The sequence below is a fragment of the Kogia breviceps genome, chromosome 19, assembly GCF_026419965.1.
Source record: "Kogia breviceps isolate mKogBre1 chromosome 19, mKogBre1 haplotype 1, whole genome shotgun sequence".
NCBI classification, from domain to species: Eukaryota; Metazoa; Chordata; class Mammalia; order Artiodactyla; family Physeteridae; genus Kogia; species Kogia breviceps.
The window spans coordinates 43,348,937-43,361,019 of NC_081328.1; the positions used below are offsets into that span (position 1 = coordinate 43,348,937).

A 12,083-nucleotide genomic window follows, 5' to 3' on the forward strand; every position below is an offset into this window, starting at 1 on the left:
GGTCTTCTGGGTAGGCTTCTGGGTAGCTCACCCCAAAGCTCCAGGGCCCATAAATGATGACCCTAAGTGCCATCTTTTAGATTCCACGGACTAAGGCTATTGGAAGGCAAGGATACTGCTTGGAGTCATTATCCATCCCGACATCCCATTGTCTGTGGTACCTTCACAGCTTGGAAGGCAATGTCAAGTCCAAACGGGTGTAACTTTGAGTGCTGTCATCCATCTTGAGGAGTTTTCCTCCCCTTCCACAGGCCTCTCTCCATCTGATAAACCCAGGCACCTCCAAGAGCTTATTTTGGCCCAGGGCTCAGTCCTGGCTTCAGCTGGCCACAGAGTCAAGACCAATGGTGCCATGCCAGTGAGCCCAACTTCTAAGCTCTTGAGAGACCCCGTGCTCTGTTTCCCGCCCCCCATGGCCTCCCTGCAGCGCTCAGGTGGCCAGGTCAGCAGTCATCATGTGCAGTGAACAGCACCAGCTACCCCGCAAGATGACTGAGTCCGACTGGGCCCTCCGCGGAGCCCCGCCCCATCCACGTTCCTCCACAGAGGTTTCTCCCCAGCAGCCCCAGCGCCTCCCTGGCCAGCTGGCCATCAGAGAAGGTCTGCGAAGGCAAAAGGGTCTCAGCTCAGGTTCTTGCTTCCTCTTATGCACATTGGTCAACCCACCCACCCCCGCCTCAAGGGGGCGTGACCTGAGGTGGCCTCTGCCCAGCCACAGAAGGCCACTGCCTCCATCTCCTCAACAGACTTTCTTCTTTTTTTTTAAAATAAATTTATTTTATTTTATTTATTTATTTTTGGCAGCGTTGGGCCTTCGTGGCTGCGTGCGGGCTTTCTCTAGTTGCGGCGAGCGGTGGGTCCTCTTCGTTGCGGTGCGCGGGCTTCTCATCGCGGTGGCTTCTCTTGTTGTGGAGCACGGGCTCTAGGCACACAGGCTTCAGTAGTTGTGGCATGTGGGCTGAGTAGTTGTGGCGCACGGGCTTAGTGATCTTCCCAGACCAGGGCTCAAACCCGTGTCCCCTGCATTAGCAGGCAGATTCTCAACCACTGCGCCACCAGGGAAACCCCAGACTTCCTTCTTGATGTCTGCATAAAAGGCCTTCTCAGGACTTCCCTGGCGGCCCAGTGGTTAAGACTCCGCGCTTCCATTGCAGGGGGCGCAGGTTCGATCCCTGGATGGGGAACTAAGATCCTGCATGCCGCGTGGTACGGCAAAAAAAAAAAAAAAAAAAAAAAAAGCCCTTCTCAAGTGATACCTGCTAAAGTAAAGCAAACTACTCCAAGTTAACTAAAAAACAAAATGTCATTTTCTCCCTTAGGGTCCCCTCCTCTGACCCATCCTTGATGCCTTCCAGGGAGTTTGATTATTGAAGGATCCCAGGGAAGGGATGTGGAGACCAGGATGCTGCTGGAGATGGCAGGGGGGCTGCAGGCCTTTCAGGGGCCCTGGGCATTCAGAGGGCCTTGCTGGGCCCTGTACATGTAGAGGTGGGGCATACCCCAAAGGTGTATTTGCCTCCTGCGTTCTGGGTCCCGTGATGGAGACCGTATTAGAGGGCAGCAGGAGGGTGCCTCTCCCCAGCCCAGCAGGAGGCTGTCCAGACCCCCGGCTCCAGGCTTCCGCTGCCCACCGTTCCAATGACAGCTGTCCTTCCTGACCCCCTTCTCTGTGGGTCCCCCACGTTGCCCTCTCTGCTGCCACAACAGGCCTTGTTTTGTTTCCCCTGACTGTCTCTCTCTTTCTTAGTTTCTCTCTCGGTCTCTCCCCTTTCCCTCCACCTCTGTTTTCCTGTCTGACCTGATGTTTCCTGGGCTTCCAGGAGGGAGATGATGATCTCCAGCATTTCAGGGCAAGGGTGGTTTCACTTGGTTTCCTGGCCCCCCTGGGAACAGTGAGTGATATACACACAGGTGCCGGGTAGCGCTTTAGGGCCTGTTAGGATTCCAAGCTCTGAGCTGGGCCTCACTGGGGTTGGGGAAGAGTTGCTGGCACCCAACTGGGCCTTCAGAGCAGGAGAGAGCTGGCCATGCCCCGGCCTGACAGCTGAGGCCAGCGGAAGCCTGGACACCTCCACCCACTGCCCCTCACCACCACACACTCAGCCTGCAGCAAAGAAGGCTGGAATTCATTCATTCTAGTCAGGCTCTCAGCAAACCTCCAAGTACATGGGTGGCTGGGCCTGCACCGGGCTCAGGAAATGTGAATGTGATGGTGTTGCAGGCGTGCTTTTGGGGGAGGAAGGTCAGGCCTGAGGCACGGTGGGTGATGACCAACACAGGGTCAGGGGGTGAGCATTGCAGACAGAAGGAACGAATGGCAGGGAAGTCTCAGGAACCTAAGAGGTCAGGGTCTGCTTGGCACGCCAGTGGGGCAAGCTTCCATCAACCCCTGAATTGTCAGAATAAAAAAGGAATTGGACTAGAGTTGCAAACATATTTTAGAATGCCAAGTAAGGACATTAAAAAAAATCCATCATTTTTCTCTCAGCACCATTTTATGAAAGAAGTATTTTAACTATAAAAAAAGTTAGAATACTTAGAATAAAAGATATTGTGACCAAGAAAGGACAGCTGGCAACTTGGCTGATGTATGCCGATCGATTTTATATATCTCACTATTCTTGTTTGTCTTGCTTTATTGCTGACTATCGAACACTTTATCAAGGGCCAGACCAGCCAGTGGACTGGCCTCTGGGAAGTGCTGACAGAGGGGCCTGTAGAGGCAGGGCAGGAGCTGGGGACCTGGAGGAGGCAGGGGCCACACCAGGAAGGACTTTGGACTATGCACTTGGGAGTTTGGATTTTATCCCCCAGCTGATGTGGAGCCAGGAGGGGCTCTCAGGGAACAGATGCCGTGGTCAGATCCGTTCTTTGGGACAAGCATTCGTTCTCACAGCTGTAAGGATGGACCAGAGGGTGAGATGGGGGAGCCCGGGGGAGGGAGCTGGCAGAAATGATGAGGGTCTGTCCCAAGGTGGGGGCAGTGGCGGTGGGAGTGGAGAAATGGGAGGAGCTGGGAAGAGGAAGGTGTCATCTGCTCTCACATTCACGTTCCCACGGGGACCATGAACAGAGATAACCTCGCTAGGGGCAGAACCAGAGGAAGTGGGCTTAGGGTTTGGGATTAAAGATGAGAACATCCTGACTGTAAAGAATATGAAACATGACATGTCCGTGAGAGTGGACCAAGGCAGTGAGCATTCTGGAAGGCGGGGGAGGAGTGAGCAGTGGGGCCGCTCACAGCCGGGGCACTTGTCTGACTGTGCACTTAGGCTCCACCTCTTGTGCGACATTAGTCAGCTTACTAACCTCTCTGTGCCTTAGTTTCCTCATCCGTAAAATGGGAACAAAACAGTACCTAACTCATAGGGTTGTTGGGAGGTTTACATTAATTAAGATATGTAAAGCGCTTAGATGCCCAGCTCCATAGACATGGCCTGATTTTTTTTTTTTTTTTTTTCGGTATGCGGGCCTCTCACTGTGGTGGCTTCTCCCGTTGCAGAACACAGGCTCCAGACGCGCAGGCTCAGCGGCCATGGCTCACGGGCCCAGCCGCTCCGCGGCATGTGGGATCTTCCCGGACCGGGGCACGAACCCGTATCCCCTGCATCCGCAGGCGGACTCTCAACCACTGCGCCACCAGGGAAGCCCCATGGCCTGATATTATTATACATTGTCACATCCCCAGCACTCACACAGCCCCCAGAGAACAGGAGGGATTGTTAATGTTGGTGAAAATACTAGGCCTGGCTTCGCGGAAGGCCCTGGGCTCGGAGCCTGCCTTCCAGGGTGCTGGGCAGGGTTTTGAACCCTCCTGGGCTCTCTTGGGGCAGCTCTTACCTGCCACTGCCACACACACCTAACGCTGATTGAGATGGAAACTTGGTGAGCCTGTGACTGAGCTGGGCCCGGGAATGGGAAGGGACTCGACACCTCCTGGAAGGTTCTCTGGGGTGGATGCCCGGTCCGGTGGCAGGAGGCAGGCAGAGAGAAGGGGGCAGAGAGAAGGGGGCAGAGGTTCTGGGGGCCGCAGGAGGGAGAGCAGACTGGAGGATGCCCGGTGGTGGCAGCAGTGAGACCTCCTCCCAGCAGACCAGTGCCCTCCAAAACCAAGTCCTCATCTCCTTGCCCCCCACCACCCAAGCCTGCTTCTAGGATGTTTGCTGCCTGGGAACATGCCTTTCAAGGCACCATCACCCCTCAACTCCTCCCCACCCTGCCCCCCATCCATTCGGCCCCTGTCTCCCTCAGCAGACCCTGAATCTACCACCTCCCTCAGCCTCTGGGGGACCCTGAGCCCTATCTTCTCCTGCCACCTCTGGGCCTCCAGAGTTTGCTGATCACTTATCTTCACTGAACACCGTGAAATACAGTTGTGGCGTTGGCACTGCCCTATGCGAGCCCTTCCTTAGGAGGAAGTCTGACCGCCCACCTTGACTTGGCAGCCGCAGCCTACTCTCCAGCCCCCACTCACATCCGTGTGCTGACGGGGGGAAACTGCTTTCTCTTTCATCTGCTTCAAAGGTGAGCCCTCCAACGACTGACCTGATCAAGTCCTACCCCTCCTTTCATGGCTCAGCCCAAGCAACACCCCCAGTGGGGCACAGGGCCTGTCACCACTTTGGGAATTGCTGTTAAACATCCAGGGAGGGCTTCCCTGGTGGCTCAGTGATTAAGAATCCACCTGCCAATGCAGGGGACGTGGGTTCGAGCCCGTGTGCCACAACTACTGAGCCTGCTCTCTAGAGCCCACGAGCCACAACTACTGAGCCCACGTGCCACAACTACTGAAGCCCGCGGGCCTAGAGCCTGTGCTCGCAACAAAGAGAAGCCACCGCAATGAGAAGCCTGCGCGCTGCAACAAAGAGTAGCCCCCGCTCGCCGCAACTAGAGAAAACCCACATGCAGCAATGAAGACCCAATGCAGCCAAAAGAAAAAATAAAATTATATATATTAAAAAAAAACCCAGGGAGTCTCTGTGCTCCCAGTACAGGGGGTGCGGGTTCCATCCGTGGTCGGAGACCTAAGATCCCACATGCCGTGCCAAAGTCCCTAAAGAAAACATCCAGGGATTCTGTGTTGGTGAGACCATCTTCAACACAAGCACAGTACCTGCACCCCATGGTCTCAGGAGAAATGTGCAGAGGAAACAGTGAATAAAAGAAAAGGAGGGAGACATTTTTAATGAAGACCAGGCAAGAGGAGACAGGACAGGTGTGAGTCAAAGATTACTCAGATGTTCCCGGCCTGGGAGACAGACCTGACCGTCACTGCCCACAGCTGTGGCAGAGCTGGGCCTCAGCCTAGGCCTGGAGCGATGCAGTGCACCTCCCCTTCCCCTGCTCCCTGCGGTCAGGGGCCTGACGTCCCAAAGGCAGAGCACAAGGCAGACAGGGTCCACGGATGCTTAAGTGCCATAGGGCACTGTCCTGGGGATGCCAGCAGTTTTAAAAAAAACGATATCTTGCTGACTAAATCTGTGCTTGACATGGAGCTGAGGGGAAGAACAAAATGAGACATGAAAGTGAAGAAAATTTTCTCAAAAGATAGGATTGCTGAGTCAAAAGCAGTAAGATTGAATTTTACATACGTTCTGCGTTTAGACAAGGGGGACGTCAGATGCACACAAACAAACTGGTAATTTTTCACATGAAAAGAAATCTAAGGGTTTTCATCAAATCCCAGGTTCAGTACGAGCCACAGGGCCGACGAGGCTGCCAGAACAGCCGCGGCTCTCGGGCTGCACCAATAGACTCACATTAACTGGATCAGGAGCCCTCTGCACCAGCCCTGAGGTTAGACCAGCCCTGGGGTCTTCCTCAAACATGGGTGTGCGGTTTACCCAGTTTACCAGGAATATGGAAGCTCTGCGATCCATTCACAAGAGGGTGAGCAGGTACAGAGGGATCTGGAAACCATCTCTTCCCGGGAATTACTGGAGGTGATGGATTTCTCCTGGAGAAAAGAAGACGTGGATAGACAGACCTCTCCTGTTGGAGGATGGTCGTGCCAAAGAGAGAAAAGACAAAGTGTTTCGCTAGAGAGCAGAGTAAAGAACAATAAGTATTAATGGTGAGGCAGGAGACACAACAGAAGAAAGCAGTTCCTAACAGCTGGAGCGATCCAGCCCACCAAGGTGGGGAGCTTCCTGTCCCTGGAAATGTTCTAATGGAAGCAGGATGTCAGGGATATCATGGCCATCACTGGCAAGAGACCAGCGTTTCCTAACCTTTCTTCCCCTTCCAAACATCCCATTGTTCATGAATCCCATGTTTTATAATAATGTATCTAACAAATTGTACTTACTCAAAGTAAAATTTATTCCATTTTAATAGTCAAAAACCTGTGTATTGTCAGTTATCTGATGCTTAGCCAGGCTTGGGGCCCACTGAACAAGGAAGGAAGAAATGCTTCTAAGAAGAGGAGGTTGTGCCTTTCCTCCCGAGCCACAATTTTCTAGTAACTCACCAAAGTGACCAACACAAAAGCGGGGAGGAGAGGCACTTACTGTATGTTCTCCAGGCCTTTCAGAAAACAAGGAGCTGTTCCTTTGGCCACATACACGTGAATCTACAAGAAAGGTGATGTTGTAGACGTGAAGGGAAGAAACACCGTTTAAAAAGGAACGCCCCACCAGTGTCGCCGTGGCAAAACAGGAAGAGTCTACAGTGCACACAGCATGTGGCTGCCATTGTTGTAAACAAACAAGATAAGGGCAAGATTTTTTTTTCTTTTTTTTGGGGGGGGTGGGTGGGTAAGCGGGCCTCTCACTGCTGTGGTCTCTCCCGTTGCGGAGCACAGGCTCCGGACGCACAGGCCCAGCGGCCATGGCTCACGGGCCCAGCCGCTCCGCGGCATGTGGCACAAATCCGTGTCCCCTGCCTCGGCAGGCGGATCCTCAACCACTGCGCCACCAGCGAAGCCCCAAGGGCAAGATTCTTGGCAAGAGAATTAAGTTACGAACTGAGCGTAGGAATCACTCCACCAGCCGAGACAGCTTCTTGAAACGTGCGAAATAAAATGATCAGAAAAAGAAGGAAGAAATTTACTTGGGTGCAACTGAAGCGCCAGCCAGCTCCACCCAGAGAGTCCCACTCTGAGAGGAGCCTGCACTGCTGGGACGCATTCCCTGTGAATGCATGGCTTGATAGCTGTAAAAAGGTAAAAGACCTCTGGACTGTGGGGAAAAAAAGAGAAGGAGAAGAGAGGGAGAGGGAGGGGAAGGGGAAGGGAGGAGGTTGTGCCAGAGCTGGGATTTGAGGAGTGATGGGGTTCTACAAGCAGATGAAGGGAAGTCTTTGCAGCCAGGACAGACTCAGGGGTGAAAACATGAGCTCCAGAACAAACTACTGAGTGTACAGTGGGACTGAGATGAGGCTGGATGCAGGAGGCCGTCCATGCTCTGCTCAGAGCTTATCAGTTCAGTAGGGACCATGCAGAGGCTTTGACCAGGAAATAGGCATGATCTGCAAGGAATGAAGAGAGGAGCTAGCCAAAAAAAGGAAAAATAGAGGAAAAAAAAGTAAGACCTTCTCTTATTAAAAGACACCACAAGGAAATTCAAATGAGTTACACAATGGGAATGATTTCTGCAACACATTTACATGACACAGGACTAATATTCAGAATATATAAGGAACTGTATGAGTTGATAAGAAAATGATTTAAAAAAAGGGCAAAGGAAACAAACAGGAGTAGCACAGAAGAGGAAGCACAATTGCCCCATAAACATATGAAAAGATGTTCAACCTCATTAGCAACAAAGGAATGAAAATATGTCATGCCCACAAAATTGGCACAAATTTAAAATTAGGAGAACACTAAGCGTTGATGAAGGTGTGGAGCAGCGTGCAAACTCCCATCCACTGCTGACAGGAGTGCAAATCAGTACAACTATTTTAGAAAGCAGTTTGACATTGGGACCCCCTTGAACTTTTGCGTATCTCTGAACATCTGCATATCCTTGGCCCAGCAATTTTACTCCCTAGAGCAATATTTCTCAATGAGGACCAGTTTTGTTTTGATTTTTAATTTGTTGGGGGAATAATACTTTTGTAAAATACAGTAAAAATGAATTCCTAAAAATGAAGTGAGGGCTTCTCTGGTGGCGCAGTGGTTGAGAGTCCGCCTGCCGATGCAGGGGACACGGGTTCGTGCCCCGGTCCGGGAAGATCCCACATGCTGCGGAGCGGCTGGGCCCGTGAGCCATGGCCGCTGAGCCTGCGCGTCCGGAGCCTGTGCTCCGCAACGGGAGAGGCCACAGCAGTGAGAGGCCCTCGTACTACTGAAAAAAAAAAAAAGATAGCATTCAGGGGAACTGGTGTGGGTGTATGTGGGTGTGGGGGAGGGAGATGGGAAAGGGAAGGACCAGACTCAGCTAGACAAGAGTAATGTTGGGCAGTGGATTTATGGGTCCTCACTTTATTATACTTTATAACTTACATATACATTAGATGTCATATATACATACTACTTATGTTCTATGTAACATATATTACATTATAAGAAGACAATAAAAAATGAAAGCCTGTCACCAATACCCAACAATTGCACTGGGTTCTCATCTCAAGATAACCGGGTCCCTGCTCTGGCCACCTGTCCACACTCAGCCTATTCTTGTCTCCCCCTGCTCCAGCTGCACTGGTCCCCTAGCTGTTCCTCAACTCAGGGAGCAACCCTTAGAGGGAGAATGGGTAAAAATGTCTATAGCTGTTTTACACATGCGGAAACAGGCTCAAAGAGGTTATTTTGCTCAGGTCATAAGGCTTGTAAGTGTGGCCCAGATTTTTCTGGCTCCTGATCCAGTGCTATTTCGCCTACACCTGGCTTTTGGTGTCCATGTGAGTTAATGCTGAATAAATATCGAAAGGTGAGATTATCATCGGTTGAGGAGCTAGAGCTGTTCATGTTAGAGGCAGGACTTGATCTGGTCTTTGAGAGATGGGTAGGTTTTGGATAAACAAAGAAGAGCAGGTGGGTATCCAGTGAGAGAACGACGGCTCCTCTGAAAACCAATAAATAATCGTGAGATTCCTGATGAACATAGAATGACAAAAGTCAACATTTGGGCATATTTTTTAATAACAGCTTTATTGAGATATAATTCATGTGCTATAACATTCCCCCTTTTAAATTGTATGATTTGGTGGGTTTTAGTATATTTAGTATATTCAGAGCTGTGCAACTACTAATTTCAAAACATTTTCATCATCTCATAAAGAAACTCCATAGCATTGGCAGTCACTCCCATTCCCTCTCCCCCAAGCCTCTGGCAACCACTCATCTACTTTCTGTCTCTGTGGATTTGCCTATTCCAGACATGTCATTAAATGGATTTATACCACATGTGGCCTTTCACTTAGCATCGTGTTTTAAAGGCTCATCCATGCTGTAGCAAATAATCAATTCTCCATTTCTTTTATGGCTGAATAATATTCTGTGGTATGAATATACCACATTTTGATTACCTATTCATCAGTTGGTGGACATTTAGGTTATTTCCCATTTTGGGCTATCATGTTTAGGAATGGAACTGCAGGGTCACATGGCATCTCTGTTTAAAGTTTTGAGGAACTGCTGATGTTTTTTCCAAAGTGGCTGTACCATTTTACAATCCCACCAGCAACGTATAAGGTCTCCAATTTCTCCGTATCCTCAACATTTGTTATCGTCTATCTTTTTTATTTTAGGCCTCTTGTTGGGTATGAAGTAGTATCTCATTGTGGTTTGATTTGCATTTCCGTGATGACAGATGGAGTTGAGCATCTTTTCATGTGTTTATTGGTCAGGTCTCAATTTTATTCCATTGTTGGGCATATTTTCTAAGGGATATTTTTCTCAAACTGTGGCGACGTGTGACTTGTCCTTCCCTGGAAGAGAGGTGGAAAGATGGGGAGCTCTCCCAAGCAGACTGCATTTCCTTGGTGGGTCAGGCCTCTGGGGGATCATAATTACATCCTCCTGCAGGATTCAGAGCTGTCTCCATTGTTTTGATGGCAGCTGGGAGGTAGCTGACTGAACAAAGGACCTTATCTCTTTACTACCTCTCAAGGTTATTATAAATATCAAATAAGATCATTTACTCGAAAGAATTTAGAAAGGTCTAAAATGCTATCCAAATGTAAGTTGTATTTACTTTTAGATTATCTTGCAACCCCATTTAGCCTTTGCTTTTATGGTTTTTCAATGAGGCCGAGGCTGTTCCATGCTGAACCCAGATGTTCTATAGACATCGTCACAAGGCCACGTTAGAGCTGAGAATGGGCCATGGAACAAAACCCCTGCCCGACCAGCCTCCCAGACACGGTGCTCAAGAGCTCTTCAGAGACAAGGCCCTGCTCAGACCTGCTCAAACCCTTCGGCTTTCCACGCTGTTTCTTTCCTGGTAGAAGAGAAGGGCTCCCTGGTCACAAGCTAAGCGCCAGGCTCTCTACCCCTCTGTGCATCCTTCCGCTCCAGGACCCCTTCTTTGGGGCCTGAAGGGGTGCCACTCACAAAATCCGCCCCCCACCCCCAAGCAGTGGAGAGACTGCTCTCTCCCAGCAGACAGCAGCTCACTGTGCACACACGCCCGTTGCCGTCAAAGCCTGGAGAACATAGTTGTTAGAGCCACTCGAGAGCGGGCGAGTTCTGAGGAAGAGAGGCCAGGCCCACTGCGTCGCCCTCAGCCGGGCCCCTGCCCTCGATGGGGCTGCTCTGATCACAGGTGTCCGCTTCACCAGCCCTGAAGTGTCTGCTGGAGTGAAGGCAAGCCAGGGACCCAGGACTCCTCTTCCTCCCCTCCTGCCTTCCCCCCACACTGTTGAACAACAGCAATGACGATGCCCTGCTCCCCGTCCTAGGGCTGGGGCAGCCACCCTCCTCTTCTCCCCCCTCTTCCTCCCTCACCCCCCCACCACACATCGCCCTGACACCATGTCATCTGGCAGCTTAGCACGGCCTCGGGCCACACAGACTCCTGCACACACTCCAGAGGGCACAGCGAGCCCACGTGTCCCTCAGAGCCCCAGGCGCTATCCCGCACGCAGATACCCAGGAGCCCAGGTGATTCCCAAGGGACCCAAGCTGCGGTGGGTTGGGTCTTCTGAGCAGCTGTCACTGACTCCTTCCTTGCTCCCTTGCTCAGCCTGTGCTTCCTCCGTCGCCCTGCCCACATCCTCGTCGGTGTCTGCTGGGGGTAGGTCCTCCCGCCTCTGGGGACAGACACCATGATGCTGAGGAGTTAGGGGCGGGCCCTCAGCCTCCCCAGCCGCCTCAAGAGGACGCCACTCTCCTTCCTCCCCCGTGCTTGTCACTTGGAGGAACGCGTGGTGAGACAGGGAAAGACTGATGGGGAGTGTGGAGACCTGGAGTGACTTGGAGCAAGCCATTCAACCTGTCTTAACGTCTTCCTCTGTTGAAGGAGAGGTTGCTGTCATCTCTGCGCTCATCTTTGTCCCTAGCTCTCAAAGTCGGCAAGTCTGTGACTGTTTCTGCCTAAGCGAATGACAGCTCGTGTTAAGAAAGCAGGTGTGCCAGTGCTCCGCCCCTTCCTCCCAGAACAGCCCCTCCATTCTTTCCCACAGCCCCCCCCCCTCCCCAGCCCGCAGGTGAGCCGGGGTCTCTGAGCACCGCCCCCAGGCGCCTGAGGAAGCCAAACTCTCCCCTACCCGCGCAGGCCACACCCTCTCCCCCTTGGCCTTGTGAAGAATCTGGACCGGGCGACCATCCTTAACCCTATCCTGCAGCACTAGCGGCACTGCGGGCAGCTCCCCCACCTTGTCACTCCCGAGTCCAGAGAGCCCGGGGGCGGCGAGGCTGGAAGATTGAGCGTCAGAGACCGCTGGGCCCCGGGTCCCTGCGCCGAGGCTGTGGGATGGAAGGGGAGGGCACGCTGGCAGGCTGGGGTGTTCCAGCAAACTGCTGGGTCCCTCAGCTTCAGAGATGTGTGTGTGCGTTGGGGGGGCTTCTCCTTTCTAGCCTCCCTGACCTAAGGCCCATCCACCACCCCCGGGCTGCATCTCGCAGGGGGCCGCCTCGGCCCCTCCTCGGGCCGGCGCCCCTGCCTGGGGCGGGCCAGGAAGCCTCGGTCCCCGCCCCGCTT

At 52.2% G+C, this 12,083-nt stretch overlaps 1 long non-coding RNA gene across 3 annotated transcripts in view; it reads left to right on the top strand.

The window, feature by feature from the left end:
* The window catches only part of LOC131746085 (uncharacterized), an 18,391-nt gene extending 6,316 nt beyond the window's left edge, over nt 1-12,075 (top strand). Inside the window, exons 3-4 of one of the 3 annotated variants that reach the window (XR_010838241.1) lie at nt 10,192-11,310; nt 11,403-12,075. This is a non-coding gene — a long non-coding RNA (uncharacterized lncRNA). Of the gene's footprint in view, nt 1-10,191 lie in introns of all 3 variants that reach the window. The other 2 variants (XR_010838240.1, XR_010838242.1) reach the window with 2 other exon arrangements.
* The last annotated feature ends 8 nt before the right edge of the window (nt 12,076-12,083 follow it).